General features: G+C 45.0%; 1 pseudogene; it reads right to left on the bottom strand.

The window, feature by feature from the left end:
• Positions 1 to 4,122: 4,122 nt before the first annotated feature.
• Positions 4,123 to 5,292, bottom strand: LOC140642684 (Y-box-binding protein 1 pseudogene; annotated as a pseudogene).
• Positions 5,293 to 16,636: the final 11,344 nt, after the last annotated feature.

Below are 16,636 nucleotides of genomic sequence, written 5' to 3'. Positions count from 1 at the left end.
GCTGGAGCCGCGTGTACAAAGGGAAATTCAGAGATGGGAGCCATCACCAATGGGTGGGCCGCCTGCTGCTCATGCTCATTCTGCTCAAGTGTGCAACCTTCCAACCTGGGTGGGTGTCAGGTTCTGGGATAGGGAACCTCAACCACCCCCGGGCCGTGGAGCGTTGATGCTGCAGTAGAAAAGCACCTCCCTTGGGCCAGTCACAGGGCAGGATCAACAGTAGTGTGCCGGGCAGACCGTGGGCTCCAGCTCCAGCTCCAGCTCTGCCAGCTTAGTGTTCATGTTGGAGATGCTCTAGCCCCTCCTTGGGGTGCTGGCATTGGGATCGTCACTGGGAACACCTGTCTTAGGCACTTGGCTCTGCCTAGGTGTAATAGAGCTTTCTGCTGGAGGCCAGTCTCCAGTGAAGCCAGCCCAGACAAGGTAACCCTCTTGCCTCAAATATTTTCAAAGAATTAATATCTGTCTTTGTTAATTTTCTTGTGCTTTCCTATTTCATTCATTTCAGAGCTTGTTTTTATTATTCCCTCCTATTTGTTTTGGTTTTATTATTGCTTTTTTTTTTTGTTAGGTCCTTGAAATGAATGCTTAGCTCATTAATTTTTAGGCTGGTTATTCTCTAAAGCATATACAGATGACTATAACTCACTCCCTGAGTCCTGTGCACCTGCCTCGCTCATGTTCTGGTGCACTTGCTTTTCTTTCTGTGCAGCTCAATTATTATCCTATTTGCATGATGATTTTTTTCCTTGACCAGTGGGTTACTTAGATGAGCATTTCTTAACTCATAACTATTTTAGTGTTACTGATCTATAACTTCATTACCTTGTGTCTGTAGGTCATGCGTGACTTCAATCCTGTGGAATTTTATTAAGATTTGTTTTATGGCCAAAAATATGGTCACGTCTTTAAAGATGTCTCATCTGCGTCTGAAAATAACATGTATTCTGCAACTGGACATGGTCCTCCTTCTGTGTCAATTAGATCAAGTCTATTGTGCAGTTTGAGTCTTCTGATTCCGTACCGAGTCCTTTCTGCTTATTGTATCAGTTGCTGAGATCTCACACATGACTGTGAGTTTTTCTGCTACTCCATGTAGTTCTCTTTTGCCTTAGATATAGTGAGGCTATGTTACTAGGTGCATGCAAACCTTGAATTGTCATGTTATCTTGGTGAATATAACCTTTATCATTATAAAGTACTTCTATCTTCTAATGATTTTTCCATTCTTGCCATTTTGTCTATTACTAATCAAGTTCTACTGACTTTCTTTTGGTTAATGTTCCCTTGATAAACGTTTTTTTTTTTCCTTTTCCTTTCTACTTCTTTGCATTGTTATGTTTCAGATAGATCTCTTGTAAACAGAATATTAGGGTTTTGAAAAATCATTCCGACAACCTTTGCCTTTCAACTGGAAAATCTGACCCGTTTAAGGTTAGTTTAATTTCTGATATATCTGGTTTAAATCTATTGTCTTACTATGTGTTTTTATTTCTCTAACTTCTTCTATGCTGTTTTTCTCTCAGTGCTTATATTTTGAAGTTGATTGAGGTTTTTAAAATTCTATTTTGCCTTCTGTTAGCTTGAATGGTTTCTTTTGTGATTTTCATAGAAGTGTCAATATCTCTACTCATTAGAACAAAGTTTTATTCGCCACTTTTCCACTTTCTCAGAAAATGCAAGGGCCTGAGACCTTTTCAACTTTATTTACAGGCTCTGTGTTTGCATGTTATTTCCATACACGCATTAAATTCTATATGAATGTATAGAGTCTGTAGTTATTTCAATTTCAATTTTTAAACAAATTTGAGACTTAACAAATTTATACAGATATAATTTGCATACCACAAAGTTCTTCTGTTTAAAATGTACACATCAATGTTTTTAAGTTTATTGACAGAGTTGTGCAACCATCAGAATAATCAATTTTAGAACATTGTATTGTCCCCCAGAGACACCTACTACCCATGAGCAGCGACTACCCATTCATTACTCCCACCATAATTTGAGACCCAGACATCTTCATCTTCTTCCAGAGAGAATTTCCTTTACTTCTACAGGTGTTTGGGGACACCAGCATTCTAGATTTACTTTACTCCAAAGTCAGAGACTGAGATTTTTGACATCATACTGATGACTTGAAGAAAGCTACAGGGCATGTAAATTTACTCTTTACACTAAGACATACCCCAACCCCAAATGCAGGCTGAGGAACATTTGTCTGGACTCTGGGCCTTGGCCAGCCACAGACCCTGATTCTCATCCACCTAACCCTGTGAGGCTGACACAGTGCAGCTGGGTCTCTTGCTGTCTTTTTCCACACCACTGATGCTCTCAGCAGGACAGCAGCCCTAAATGCGGGCTATGCTTTCTGATTTCCTTCTTCTCTCAGATTTTACTCACCATCTTGTTACTCCTTGATGCTTCTAGGAAGATGTTTAAAACCTTCCCTCCAGCTGTTTCCCTATCTTTGATGGGAAGAAGGGTTTGCATGACGTTGTCTACCATTATTTGCAGGTTTGGGAAGCCCTGTCTTGTCAGAGGCGAGCATCTGCTGGAGCCCTGCTGGGTGACAGAGCACAGGCCCCCTCTGCTCTCAGGGACATGTCTATTCAGGATACAGGTCGTCTTCTCCCTCCTTGTCCTGCCAAATCACACTCCTATTACCTAGAGAATAGGTCGTCTTCTCCCTCCTTGTCCTGCCAAATCACACTCCTATTACCTAGAGAACAATCTAGTCATCTGGACTAGGGTTTAGGAACAAAAGCCAGAAAGTGTTGCTGGCAAATTCCTGCTTCCCGCCAGGTATAAAGTCCTCTTCCACCCTAGAGCCAGAACAGAAGGCTGACTGCTTGGCTCTCACCTGAGAGAAAGCAGAAAAAAAAAAAAAAAAAAAAAAAAAAGCAAAAGAATGTCTTCAATAGTCTCCAGCCACATGTATTCAACTTGCATGGGATTTCATTTCAGGAATGATAAAAGATAAAATACTATGAATCTTTAAAAAAAAATGATGAAGGCAAGACTTTGGAGCCAGGCTGTGGGGTTTGAGTCTGGGCTCCACCACTGGCCAGCCGTGGGCTGGGCACCCAACTCTGCACCAACCACTTTATGAGTCTCCTCCTTTAATCTTCCAGGTAACCTTTGAGCTAGGTGCTGCAATTATCCTCCAATTTACAGGTGTGAAAGGGCCGGGCCCAGGTATTACCAATCCTTGGAAACACGCCATTCCTGCTGCAAAGAGAACAAAAGAGAAGTGGAAAGTGAGATGCTCTGTAACCCAGCGGGGGGAGTGTGGGCGTGACGTCACTGGCATCCTGCCACCCGGGAGAAGGGGCGGTTCTCAGACACCTGCTGGTGCGCACAGATGGCAGATGGGGATCCAGGCTGATCTGGGACGGGTGGGCTGCGGTGGGGGAGGGGAAGGCGGCGATTCTAGGCATTTTGAATGACAGGCGCGATGGAGCAGCTCCCAGGGCGGATGCTGGGACACCTCCAGCCTAACAAAAGACCGGAAGGAGAGAAAAGATGCTTTGTTCTAATAAATCAGTGTGGGAGAGCGTACACTAAATGGTCTTGGACATTCTGGATGAGTATTGGAGCTTCTGAGGTTCTGAGAATTGTGGGGAAGAAGGGAGTGAACTTTATTTTATCCTCAATTTCCTGGACCAAAGTGCGTGGGAACAGGGTTTCTCCTTCCCATGCCTCTCTGCAGCCTGCACTGTTCTTTTTTTTTTTTTTTTTTTTTTTTTTTTTTTTTTTTTAATTATTTAAGACCTTTATTAACGGGTGCTTGCCGTTTGTTGACTTTTTTGAAAAAATCAAGTTGTAAACTTTTATTACAAATTAAAAATGAGGTTCTTAAAAATCTCAACTTGACCAGATATGAAACAATTTAAAAACCTTTAAAGGTGTATTGAGAAAAACCAGGCTTTTTTTTTTTTTTTAAAAAAACACGTTTATCATTACCAAAAAGAGACGTCTTTAGGTAAAAATAATAAAAACCCCATGCTGCATAGATAATGCAGATAGTTCTATTTATCTGGTCAATGGGCAAAAAGCAAGCACTTAAGGTCTTCAGCTCCAATCTTTTGTTCATTTCTTATTGCTGGAATTTCATCTTCATTTCTTCATGTTGGATGACTAAACCGGATGATGGTAGAGATGGTAAGCCGGCATTTACTCAGCCCCGCCCTGCTCAGCCTCGGGAGCGGACGAATTCTCAGCTGGTGGATCGGCTGCTTTTGTCTCTTTGCCATCTTGTGGTTTAGGGTTTTCTGGGCGTCTGCGTCGGTAATTGAAGTTGCGGCGGTACCGACGTTGAGGTGGCTGCTGACCTTGGGTCTCATCTCCTTGATTTTCCTTATTTTCCTCATTTCCATCCTCTCTAGGCTGTCTTTGGCGAGGAGGACCCCTACGGAATCGTGGTCTATAACCTCGATACATATTCTGTCTCACTGGTCTACCTTGTTCTCCTGCACCCTGGTTGTCAGCACCTTCCATCACTTCTCCCTGCACAGGAGGGTTGGAATACTGTGGTCGACGCCCGTAGGGTCTCCGCATGTAGTAAGGTGGGAACCGTCGCCTGCGGTAGGGCCGGCGCTGTTGGGCCTGGCCTTCGGGAGCACTTTCCGATCCCTCGTTCTTTTCCCCACTCTCACTATTCTGGTAATTCTGCTGGTAATTGCGTGGAGGACCCCTGCGACGTGGATAGCGTCTATAATGGTTACGGTCTGCTGCATATTTACTGCCTTGCACTGGAACTCCACCAGGGCCTGTAACATTTGCTGCCTCCGCACCCTTTTCTCCTTCAACAACATCAAACTCCACAGTCTCTCCATCTCCTACACTGCGAAGGTACTTCCTGGGGTTATTCTTCTTTATGGCAGTCTGGTGTACAAATACATCTTCCTTGGTGTCATTCCTGTTGATGAAACCATATCCGTTTCTTACATTGAACCATTTTACTGTTCCCAAAACCTTCGTTGCGATGACCTTCTTGTCCCCGCCGGCAGGCGCCGCCGATGTGAGGCCGCCCGGGCCGCCGCTCCCTGCGCCGCTGCCCGTGGTGCCGGGCTTGGTGTCGGCGGCGCTGAGGGCGGGGGCGGCGGGGGGGGCGGCGGGCGGCTGCTGGGTCTCGGCCTCGCTGCTCATGGTTGCGGTGATGGTGACTGGGGCCGGCTGCGGCAGCTGCGGCTCCTCCCGGGGTGTGATGGTAACTAGGCCGGCGGCGGCGGTGGGGCTGCTCAGGGCTCTCTGGGGTCCGCTCTCCGCTCCCGCTACCGATCGAACTCGCCTGCACTGTTCTTAATGTCAAGCAGGACAGTGGATTCTTTCTCACCTATTAGGAAGTGCTGTGTTGGAGGAAGGAAATGAGAAAAATATAAGCAGAAATAAATGACCAAGAAAAAGAAAAACAATAGGATGTGTGAAATCAGTAACTGACTCTTTAAAGATAAGTGAGTACAATAATCAACTTCTGACTATTAATCAGTTTAAAAAAATTAAAAGGAAAATAGATTAGTTTGAGAAGAAAGGGACATAACAGAAATGGAGAGAGGTTTGTAAAGCCTAAGAGAACACCATCCACAATTTTATGCTGGTAGATTTGAAAATCTCTCTGAAATGGACAATTTTCTATTAAAGTTTCCAACATGATGAAAGCAGAAGTAGCTGATCTAGGATAAAAATGTCATTTATCGTCCCCGTTACCTCTTACCAGAAATTGCAGCCAATTAAATTTAACAAGAAAATAATCAGTAGGTGGGTGCCCTCAGCAAGGAGACAGATGTTCCTTAGCTGCCCAGGAAATGTTGCTCTAACTGGAAGCCCCAGGAGCGCCAACAGGAAACTACTGGAATTGTGGCTAATTGGGAACCGCGGCCAGTAGAGAGAGAGAAAAACCCTGCAATAATCAGAAAATAGAAGGTAAATGGAATGCAATTAAACCAAGTAAGCACAACAAGAAAGGCAGAAAGCCCAAGTGAAGGAAAATCTAGAACCTGTTTGTGGAGCAGGGCTAGGATTTGCATGTGGGGTCCATGTGAGCCACGCATCCTTTAAGTGTTTGTACAGCAGAAGCTCTGAAAGCGTTGCACAAAATGCCAGCAGTGCATGCAGCAAGCACACTGACGCGTATTTTGTATTTTTCTTGTATTGCTTGTATTTTTCTGCATTGCTTACATTCCTGTAAGTGCATGTTACTTTCTGCTTAAGTAATTATGTGTAAAGCTAAAATGAGAGGAACATAGATTAAAATGTTAAAACTCTTTCTCTAAGTAGGTGGAAAATTCTAGGTTCTTTTATTGTTTCCTTTATACTCTATTTTCTACATTGAACACGTATTACTCTTACAAAAGAGAACGAATCAGTAAGTGATTTATGAAAAATGAAATTCATGAGAAATGATAAGTGGGTATAAGTAGCCCACACATTTTTGAAAAGGGACAGTGGCAAGTGATAACTTGCTTTATCAACTATTTTCAAAATCAAAAGCTGGGTACCTGGGTGGCTCAGACAGTTACGCACTGGATTCTTGATCTTGGTTGTGAGATCAAGCCCCATGTTGGGCTCCATGCTGGGCTTGGAGCCTATTTTAAAAAAATGAAAATAAAATCAAAAGTAATATGAATCATGGACATAAAAAGGTATTTTTCTTTCTCTTCCCGGTTGTTTTTTTAAAAAATCAATTCATGTTTTAGGATGTAGACAGCTACAAGAGAATACCATTCCCCATCTAGCAAAGAGAAAAAGAAGCATAATCTACAAATCAGTTTTCCTTGAGCCGTGAGAGAGTAAGACCACAAGAAAATGAGAGGAAGTGAATTTGAGAGCCAGCCCTTCTGCAGAGAGATAGGACGATTGATCCTTTAGCAAAGCATAGAGAAAACAGACAGCCATAAAGACTAGTAAGGAGGAAACAGCTAACATTTGAATAAATCCTTAAAGGCCACACACAGGGTAACCTGACTGTTTAGCATAACCGGGAGTCCCAGACTCAGCAAAAGCACCCTGCCCCCCCCCCCCCCCCCCCCGCTAATGAGTGACAGTGGGGCAGGGACAGGACATCCAGAGACTTTCTCTCCCACTGGACCCTGCAGAACAGCTCCTTTCCTCAGCCCAGCCATGGAAGACCCACTGCTTCCGGGGAAGACAGCAAAAGATACCTTCCATCTGATGAAACTGGAAAAAGATCAAATTTAACCCAAAGTAAGCAGAAGGAAGGAAAGAAGGCAAAAACAGAAATCAGTCAATGACATGGAGAACAGAAACACGGAGTGAATCAATGAAATAAAAAAATGGGACTACATTAATACAATAATACAATTGACAGACCTCTAATTAGGATGATCAAAAAGAATGAGAAGAAGATACAAACCAGGAATATCGCACACCAATATTTTACAGACTTCAAAAAGATAATAAAGGGATATTAGGAAGAACTTGATGCAAACAAATTTGCTAACTTCCATCAAGTGGATAAATTCCTTGAAAGACGTGCACAGCCAAAGCTCACTGAAGAGGAAATCAATACCAAGTAGTCCAATCGACCCACTAAAGCAATGAAGCCCGCTATCAAACACCATTTGACTGTGAAGACAACTCCAGGCCCAGATGGTTTCATTCACCTCATCTTTCTATCAAACAGTTAAGGAAGAAGGAATCCAATCTTCCACAGATGCCTTCAACAAACAGAGAGGGGAAGAGCTCCCAGCCTATTTTATGAGGTGAGCATAACCCCAATGAGAGACATTGCAGAAAAGACAGTCACAGACCAATACCCCTACTGATAACAAACACAAAAGATACTATAGGGACGCTCAGCGGTTGAGTGTCTGGTGTGATCTCGGGGTCCTGGAGTCCCACATAGGGCTCCCTGTGGGGAGTCTGCTTCTCCCTCTGCCTATGTCTCTGCCTCTCTCTCTGTGTCTCTCATGAATAAATAAATAAAATCTTAAAAAAAAAAAGAAGCTAGTCAGTTGCAATACTTTACAAAAAGGATAATTCTCAATCATCAGGTTGTATTTAACCCAAAATGTAGGGTCGGTTTATCATTGGAAATTCACTCAGTTTAATTCACCATGCTAACAGAAGAAAGGAGGAAAAAACCATGATTGTCTAAATCATAGAAAAAAGCATTTAACATTCCTTCAACATCCATTCATTATTAAAAAAAAAACAAACAACCTTTTGCAAATTTAAAAAAAGTCCCTCTCACAAAGGGAGAAATGGAAATTTCATGAGTCTGACAAACAGCGTGTATGAAAAACCTTCTACTCAACATCATCACACCTAGTGGTAAAATATCAACCATGTGCCCCCAAAGATCAGCCATCAGGCAAGGCTATGCACTCTCATGACTCGCATATGACATTGTACTAGAAATCCCTGTGGTGCAGAACAGCCAGAAAGAGAAATAAAAAGCATACAGAACAAAATGACAGAATGAAACAACAGACTGAAATTCTCTTTGTTCACAGATGACATGATCGTGTATGTAAAAAATCCTAAGGATTTTGGGAAATACCTACCAGAATTACTACATCAACTTAACAGAGCCACAGAATACAAGCAAATATGAAACTCAGTTTTGAACTTACGCGTTGGCAACAAACAATTGCAAAATGGAATTTTGCAAGAGATTCCATTCGCAATGGGGTCAAGAATCATAAAATCCATAGGAAAGCATGTGTAAAGATCACTAACTAAAAACCACAAAACTGCTGGGAAAAATGAAAAAAAAAAGTCTTAAATTAAGTGGGAGAGAAACACATTCCTGTATCAGACTTACTATTAGTAAAATGTCAGTCCTTGAGTGCTTTCCTCTGCAATTCAATTCCTTGCCAATCATTGTCCCAGCAGGATTCGTTAATAGAAATGGAAGAAATGATTCTAAAATTTATATGGAATTGAAAAGGACCTAGCATAGATCTATGATGATAGAAATGTTCTACTGAGCATTGTAAATTTGATTATTGTATCTGAGGAACTAAATCTTTCATTTTACTTAATTTCAATAATTTAAATAGCCATGCATATCTGGTGACCTGCCACACTGCACAGCATAGACCTAGAGTGTCCAAATCTGGAAAAGCGAGAACAGAATTCACAGTTCCTGGGATCAAAGCTTACTACAAAGTCACAGAAATCGAGATAGCATGGTGCTGGCATAGGAACAGACAGACAGATTTATGGAGTAGAATAAAGAGTTCAGAAGTAGACCAACTATATTTGCTCACTGGATTTAGATAAAGTCACTAAAGCAATCCAAAGGAGAAACAGAAAGTCTTCCAACATGTGGCTCTGAAACAATTGAAAACCCATATGGGAAAAAACACGTTTCCACCTTTATATCATCCACAAAATGTTTACTTGAGATAAATCAGAGATCTATGCGTAGAAGTCAAAACTGTATTTTTTTTTAGATGAAATTACAGAGTATCTTTGTGCCCTTGGATTGTCGAAAGTTTTTAGAACTAGGGAGGAGGAAGCACCAGGGAAATTTCTGGGTGGTGATGTTCTGTATCTTGATAGGCGCTTGGCTGACAGCTGTGCATGCATTTTTCAAAACTCACCAAATACTGTACTTAAGGCTGATGGTTTCATTGTGAATTAATCCCCTCCCCCCCCCATAAAAACAAGAACCTAAACATTGAAAGAACACCAACATTGATATCTAGTCGGTGATCTGCATGCTGAAGTCCTTTGAAGCGAAGTGTCCTCATATCTTTAACCTACTTTGCTACACATTAAGCAAAGTGAGACCTATTAAGGATGGGTAGAAGGATGGATGGATATCTGATCAAGGAAATGCAGCAAAATGTTAATTATAGAATCTAATTGGCATGTATCTGGATGTTTACTATACAGTTTTCTTTCCAACTTTTATGTATGTTGGAAATTTTTAATAATATTGGGGGGAAAGAAGGTATACTGATGGCTGACCAAAAAATAATAATAATAATAATAAGTCAACATCATTAAAAATCAAGGAAATGTGAACTTGAAGCCATTATGAGATGCTATTACAAGCCCACCGGAATGGCCGAAATTAGAATGGCAGTACCAAATGAAGACAGAAAGGTGCATCAACATGAACTCTCATACACAGCTAACACCAGCATTAAATGGTGCAGCCACTCTGGAAAACGGGTTGGCTCTTTGGTGTTCACCCAAGAGAAATGCCCACATAGATGTGCAAAAAAGACTTCCGTGGAACTGCTCGTAGCAACTTGATTCATGTTTGCTCGCCCTGGAAATGGCCTCGATGTCCATAGACATGGTCTACTCATAGAAGCACTGATCGGCAGTAAGCAAGACTGAATTGCTGATACGTGTGCCAACATCAATGAATCTCAAATACGTCATGATGAGCAGAGGAAGCCTGAATACAGGAGTGCAGGCCGTAGGATTCCATGTGCATTAAGTGGCAGGATGGCCAAAGCTAATCTGTGGGCCTAGGAATTGAAATCGTGGTTGTAGGGATGAGGAGAGATTGCCTGGAAGGAGGAGAATTCTCTGGAGTCACGGCAACGTTCCACGTCCTGATTTGGGTGGTGGTTACATTTGTCAGAACACATCAAAGAATGAGTTCAGGTTCTGTTTGCTTCACTGCATGTAAGTTATATCTTGATTTTTAAAAAATGAATATTATACATCTAATATAATGGCATGTGTATATATGGAATGGAATATATATATACCACAGGCTAGGAAAAAACAGCTATGAGGGTTACATACCTCCATATAATGAAAGATTATGAAATCATTAGCTTATTTTCAAATCACATTTTTAACAACATGGTAAAACGTGCATTGTGTTAGGTCAGTTTTATGAAGGATATAAAATTGTATATTCAGGGGCGCCTGGGTGGCTCAGCGGTTGAGTGTCTGCCTTCGGCTCAGGGCGTGACCCCGGGGTCCTGGGATCGAGTCCCACATCAGGCTCCCGGCATGGAGCCTGCTTCTCCCTCTGCCTGTGTCTCTGCCTCATTCTCTGTGTCTCTCATGAATAAATAAGTAAAATCTTAAAACAAAATTGTATATTCAGTGTAATCCCAAACTGGAAAAAAAATAGCTGTTTCCTCAAGTCTAAGATGCTATTGATTTTGAAACTAAACACAGAATTTTAATAACTTTTCCTCTTTAGGGCTTCAGCCAAGCTTGAGTCCAAGCCCCCTTCATCTCCTTGGGCCTCTGCTCCAATATCAAGCCCTTGGAGACCACATCCACCCTCCTTCCCTATGTGGTATACAGGTGGCTTTATTGTTCTTCCCTCAAGAGAATGAGTCTTTCATGAGGATAGTGTCTCTGTCTTTCCACTAACTCTTCAGTTCTAGAACAGGCTCTGGCCTACAGCAGGTGCACAGTCGATGTGTGTTACTGTGGTTGTTTTTCTCATTCAGATTCTGAAGGTTCTTCTAAACCGCTCCAGGGAGTTGGCGTGCTCGGGGTAGCTTCCCCCTGACATACTGTTTTTCATGCCCTCGAAACTTCTGTAAGATTGAGAACACCAATGTTTTCCCTGCTTTCCCTGGTTTGTTATTTTATAGCTTTGTGAGGTTTTTTTCATCATTTAAGTAGATTATGTATAACTGGTTTATTGAGGAATCTCATCTTGTCAGGAATATAAAGAGAAACAATTTTATTTCTTCCAAACCCCAATCCAAGTAGGTTTGGATTGCCCAACCCCTTCCCACTAGGTAGGAGGTCGTTTAATGACATCTTGGCCAGATTCCAAGGTTTTCTTGTCATTTTTGTCTGTGGAACAGTCTCTTGGTGTTTAAGACTAAGCTCTGTTTATTTCTAAAGAATGTTCAGCTCAAACACAATGAGGCTTATCTCCTTCCTTCTCCCCAGGGCTGGTTAGAGCTTTCTGGGAGCCTGGTGGCTTGGAGGGGCTGTCCTGGCCTTCTCTCAACTGGACCTCACTCCACCTCTCCAGGCCACATTCACTCATGTGTCAGGGCAGCTCAGGGAAAGAGGGCACAGGGGAGCAGATGCTCACCCCACCCGGGTGGCCGCTGCCTCCTGCCCCCCTCGGCCCACCTCTGGTGGCTGACACCCCCGGGGGCAGTCACACTCACTGCTCTGATGCCCGATTTCTTCTGTGCTGCACCCTGAGAGCACCAGGTGGCTCATCCCCAAAATAGTGACCCAGGGCCCAGACCCCTTCCATTATATGAATCAGCCATCTGCACCCTGGGATTTCCAAGGTCATCTTGACCATGAGCATTGATCAAATTGCAGAAGGGGAAAGAGCACAGAGGACCCCTCTCACCCAGCGGGAGAGGAAGCTTTTTGTTCCAGGAAGAAGAGAAAACAGGTTCAGTAAACACCCAGCTGGTCTGTGCAAGCCTTTGGTCCTAGTAAAATGGCTTGTCTAAGAAATCCCTTCAGGTGTGGGTGCTGATGGCTTGTCAGCAGCTGTCCCAGTTCAGAATATATGGTTTATTCATTGCCTTTTATTCTCATATTTGGGTCTTGGCTACAACAGGAAAAGCCCAGCTCAATATCCTGCTACAGTGTATACCTAGAAATTAAATAGCTTTTCTTGACAGGCAGAGGCCTCAGCAGATGTCCTGAGCCCAAGATGGCCATTGGAGATTTGTAGGCAAATTGCACGAGCCTTTCCTATCATTGAAAACGCTGAGATATGTCCTGAGAGAGAGGGCAGTTTCTCTCAGTTTTAATATGCTCGCTGGTGGGCATGCACAGCCCCCAGGTCTCACCACCTTTCACAGTTGTGAGGAGATGACTTCATTTCTGGTCTGAAGAAATGTCATTATTTTTGTTACTTTCAAATGCTTCTATACATACATCTGGTGGTGTGTGGTGTAGGTGTGTGTGCATGGTGTGTGAGTGGTGTGGATGGATGTGCGGTGTATGTGTGGTTGTGTGTGTGTGTGTGTGTGTGTGTGCACGTGCTGGCCATGGTGATCTCACCTTCTGTGCTTGGAACTGAAGGGGGAGGGTCCAGGACAAACCGGGGACCCAGCACACAGCCCACCTCACACCAGAGCAATGCCCACGGGTAAAGGGGGGAGACGAGATGGCACTTAGGAGGCAGACTAAGAGGAACCCAGGGCCCGGGTCAGGTTCCAGAAATGGCCCTACCTGCTGTGTGATGGTGGACCAGTCACTAACTCTGGCTCTGTTTGCTCACCCATCTGGCAGCACGGTAACACACCCAGTGTGGCAGGGGGCAGGAGGGTTCAGTGAGATGGAGGCGCGGGGCTGGCCCAGCACCGACCACAAAAGGGACACCCAGGAAATCCCAGCAGCTGTGCCTCCTGCTAAGGTCAGGGGCAAGATGTTGGATAGCAGGGAAGCCAGAGAACATCATTTGAGAAGCTCCAGAAACTGAAGGAAGAGGAGACAAAGTCTGAATCAAGGGCTGGACTGTCATGGGCCCCTGTCCCTGGGACACGGACTCTGACACAGAGGTTGGCCTGCAGGAAGTTTCTGGGGAAGTGGTCTCCAGTCAACAGCGGTGGGGAGTGAAGGATGCAGGACTGGGCAGAGGGCCAAGCTGGGCTGTGTCATGGTCACTGGAGCCCCAGTCAGGGGTGCAGAGAGGGCGGGGGTGGGATGGCTCTCCGGGGTTGTGTGCAAAGAGCCCCGACTGAGAGGATCGGCCACCAATACCCCAGCACTGGGGCAGTGAGCCCGTCAGTCCTGGCAGGGAAGCCGGTCGCCCACTGCGTCTGTTCCTGGAGCAGAATGCCACCCTCTCTGGAGACACTCCAGGGGCCTGGGAGCAATCACCCGAGAAGGCCCACAAGCTCCTCCACGCTCAGTAAAATGATCAAAGAGAAACACTGCCAATCCCTCCTGTGTGGCCACGGTGACCTCGCAGTCAATATAAAGGAAACTCAGGACGGGAGCAGATGGCCCATATTCCCAAGGAGACGTTTAGCTGCTAGGATGCTTACTACATCATTTAACAATGACAAAAATTATAAACGAGCTGCATCCCGAAAACAAGGGGTGGTTGGGGTCAAGGGTGGCAAATCCAAGACAGGATGTTACTCATTTCAAAAAATGTCGTGGCGTTGGCATATTTTTGTCATGTATTGGGGGTGTAAAAAAATCCCCAAAACATGTTAATAAGGAGGATGCACAGTATGATCCCCTCTTGTAAAAGAGGAAACAGGACAACAGGATGTGGGGCCTGCTGGAAGTTCCAGTTTTCCTTGGCAGGTAGCCTGGGTGTCATGGCCCCAAGACTGCCAGCTGTTGTGTTCCTGCTGTCCTTCTGGTCAACCACTGAACGTTTCCCCGAGCAGCTCCTCTGTTAGCCTGCCCCAGGCTGGTTGCTGGGGACAGGCATGCCTCGGGCATCAGCTCTGCCCTCTAGGAGCCACGGTCTAGCCGGGGAGACCAGCGGAAGCTCACTGACATAGGACAGCTGTAAGGCTGGGCGTGGGGCAGTGGTTCATGGAGGGATTCTAAGAAGAGGAAATTTGACCCTGCTCTTCCCATGGGACTAAGAGCACGAGGGGAGGCAGGGGAAAGGCCTAGGGAGGGCAGCGGTGGGGACACAGGGCCAGGCAGACTGAGGGTCGTGGAGGAGAAGCCTTGGACGGCCTTGGTGAGGGAGCAGGTGGGGAGGAAGGGGAGAAGGCAAGGAAGGCGCCCAGGTTCCTGGCCTGGGGACCAGGCGGATAGAGCCAGCAACTGAGAGGGAGACTCAGTGGGCCCCGGGACGGAATTCCATCAGGCTGGGGACCTGGGAGCTCAAAGCAAAAGCGGGCATCTCGCATAGTCACTGAGAATGCAGGCCCTGCTCCTACCCAGGCTCCTGGTCTCAAGCCTCCAAATGGGCCACACAGTAGGGTTGGCTGAGGACCTCAGCTCCGTGCCTCCACTGTGAGGCAGAACAGGCAGCTGGGTCCTCGTGAACCCCCAGGACGGGACAGGACGTCTGGGGCCAGTAGGGTACTACGTGTACTGTGTAGATTTTCACATAGCAGAGGACACTGGCTTGGCAACAAAGTAGCCAGTTGGCCAGTTGGGGGACAGGTTTAACTGCCCCGATCCTAAACCACCATCTGTCTTAGAGAAGCCATTGGTGGAAACCAGGGGGATGGAGGTGGGCATGGGGGCAAGGTCTTGGGGGGTAGGAGGAAGGGGCCACCCGGCTCGGAGTGCCCCACCCCGCATGCAACTCACCAAAGCAGCGATGCCTTTCCAAGGTCTGTACCTGTTACCAAGATTTTGGGAAACCTTAGAATTAATTTTTAAATTCATCTGATGGAAAAGATTAAGAAAACCTGAAGGAGGAGAACCCTCCTAGATAGGAATGTGAATTATAAAACCAAAATCACTTTTAAAAAAGGGTGGCAGAGGGAACTCAGAGGATCAAAGGATGATAGAAAACCTGGCCCTATAATAGGTAAGACCTTCAAATGTGATGAAAAAATGCACGTCAATGAGACAGAAAGAATTAACAGATGATCTCAGGATGTTTAAATATTTTGGGAAAAAGTCAGTTTAGAGCCTCACCTTGCACTCCATGCCAGGCTAATTCTAGAACCAATAGAAGACCTAAATTTTCAAACACTGAAAGAGGGGCACCCGGGTGGCTCAGTCAGTTAAGCGTCTGCCTTCTGCTCAGGTCATGGTCTCAAGGTCCTGGGATCCAGCCCCGTGTCTGGCTCCCCACTCCATGGGGAGTCTGCTTCCCCTCTCCTCCCCCTCTCCCTGCTCATGCTCTCACTCTCCCCCTCTCAAATAGATGCCCTCAAAACAATAAATAAAACACTGAAACCTCAAAAAATAAAACACTGAAAGAAACCACAAAGGATGTAGGTGTCTGCAGACCTGCCGAGGCCTGTCTCTTCTTAGACCAGCGGTTCTGAGTGGGCAGGAGGCTCGGAGGGGGGTCTGTGATAGGAAATTGGTTTTGTAATAATGCTCGAATTGTCTCGGCCTTTTTCAGTCTATCTCATGGGTGCGCAATGGAATTTTTCAGAGGCTACGTGAGAAGCGATCTTGCAAGAGATTGAGTGCAGAAGCGGGTGTGCGACTCCAGCTGTCTTCCATTGAGCCAGGCTTCAAAGAAATTTGCAAAAAAAAAAAAAAAATGCAGAACAATGCCACTCTTCTGACTCGTTTTTTGTTTTGTTTTGTTCTGGGAAATTCAAGAGAGTTTTCATTAAAATATGCTACTCGTGCTGTCATGTAATGAGTTTGCTTTCAAAATAATATTTTCAGACATTCTCCATTTTAACATGGTGAACATTGGTAAGTAAGATCTACCTAAGCAAAAGCTCTTTGGGGTCCTAAGTGATTTTCAACGGTGCAAAGGGACTGTGAGACCCAAAGGTTGGAGAACTGCTCTCGGTCCGCAGACATGTGGGCTGGGCCTGTTATACCCATCCGCAGACCCCCAGCACCCAGCACATCCACCCATGTAACAACCTGCCACAGGTGTATGGAGTGCCTACCACGTCGTGTTGTTACAGGTACGATGATACAGCCATGAGCCAAAGGGACAAAACCTATGTGTCTGCGTCGTGTTGTTGGGTTAGAGGCTAGTGGGCACTGTGCCCAACGAGAGTGGATCGGCTCTATAAGAAGTCAAAATTTCAATTAAGACACAAAGGTAGAAAACTGGACACATGGACAGCAAATA

This window comes from Canis lupus, chromosome 11 (genome assembly GCF_048164855.1).
Source record: "Canis lupus baileyi chromosome 11, mCanLup2.hap1, whole genome shotgun sequence".
Classification (NCBI taxonomy): Eukaryota; Metazoa; Chordata; class Mammalia; order Carnivora; family Canidae; genus Canis; species Canis lupus.
Note: the sequence above shows the minus strand (reverse complement) of the source record. Positions and strands in the feature narration are given on the sequence as shown.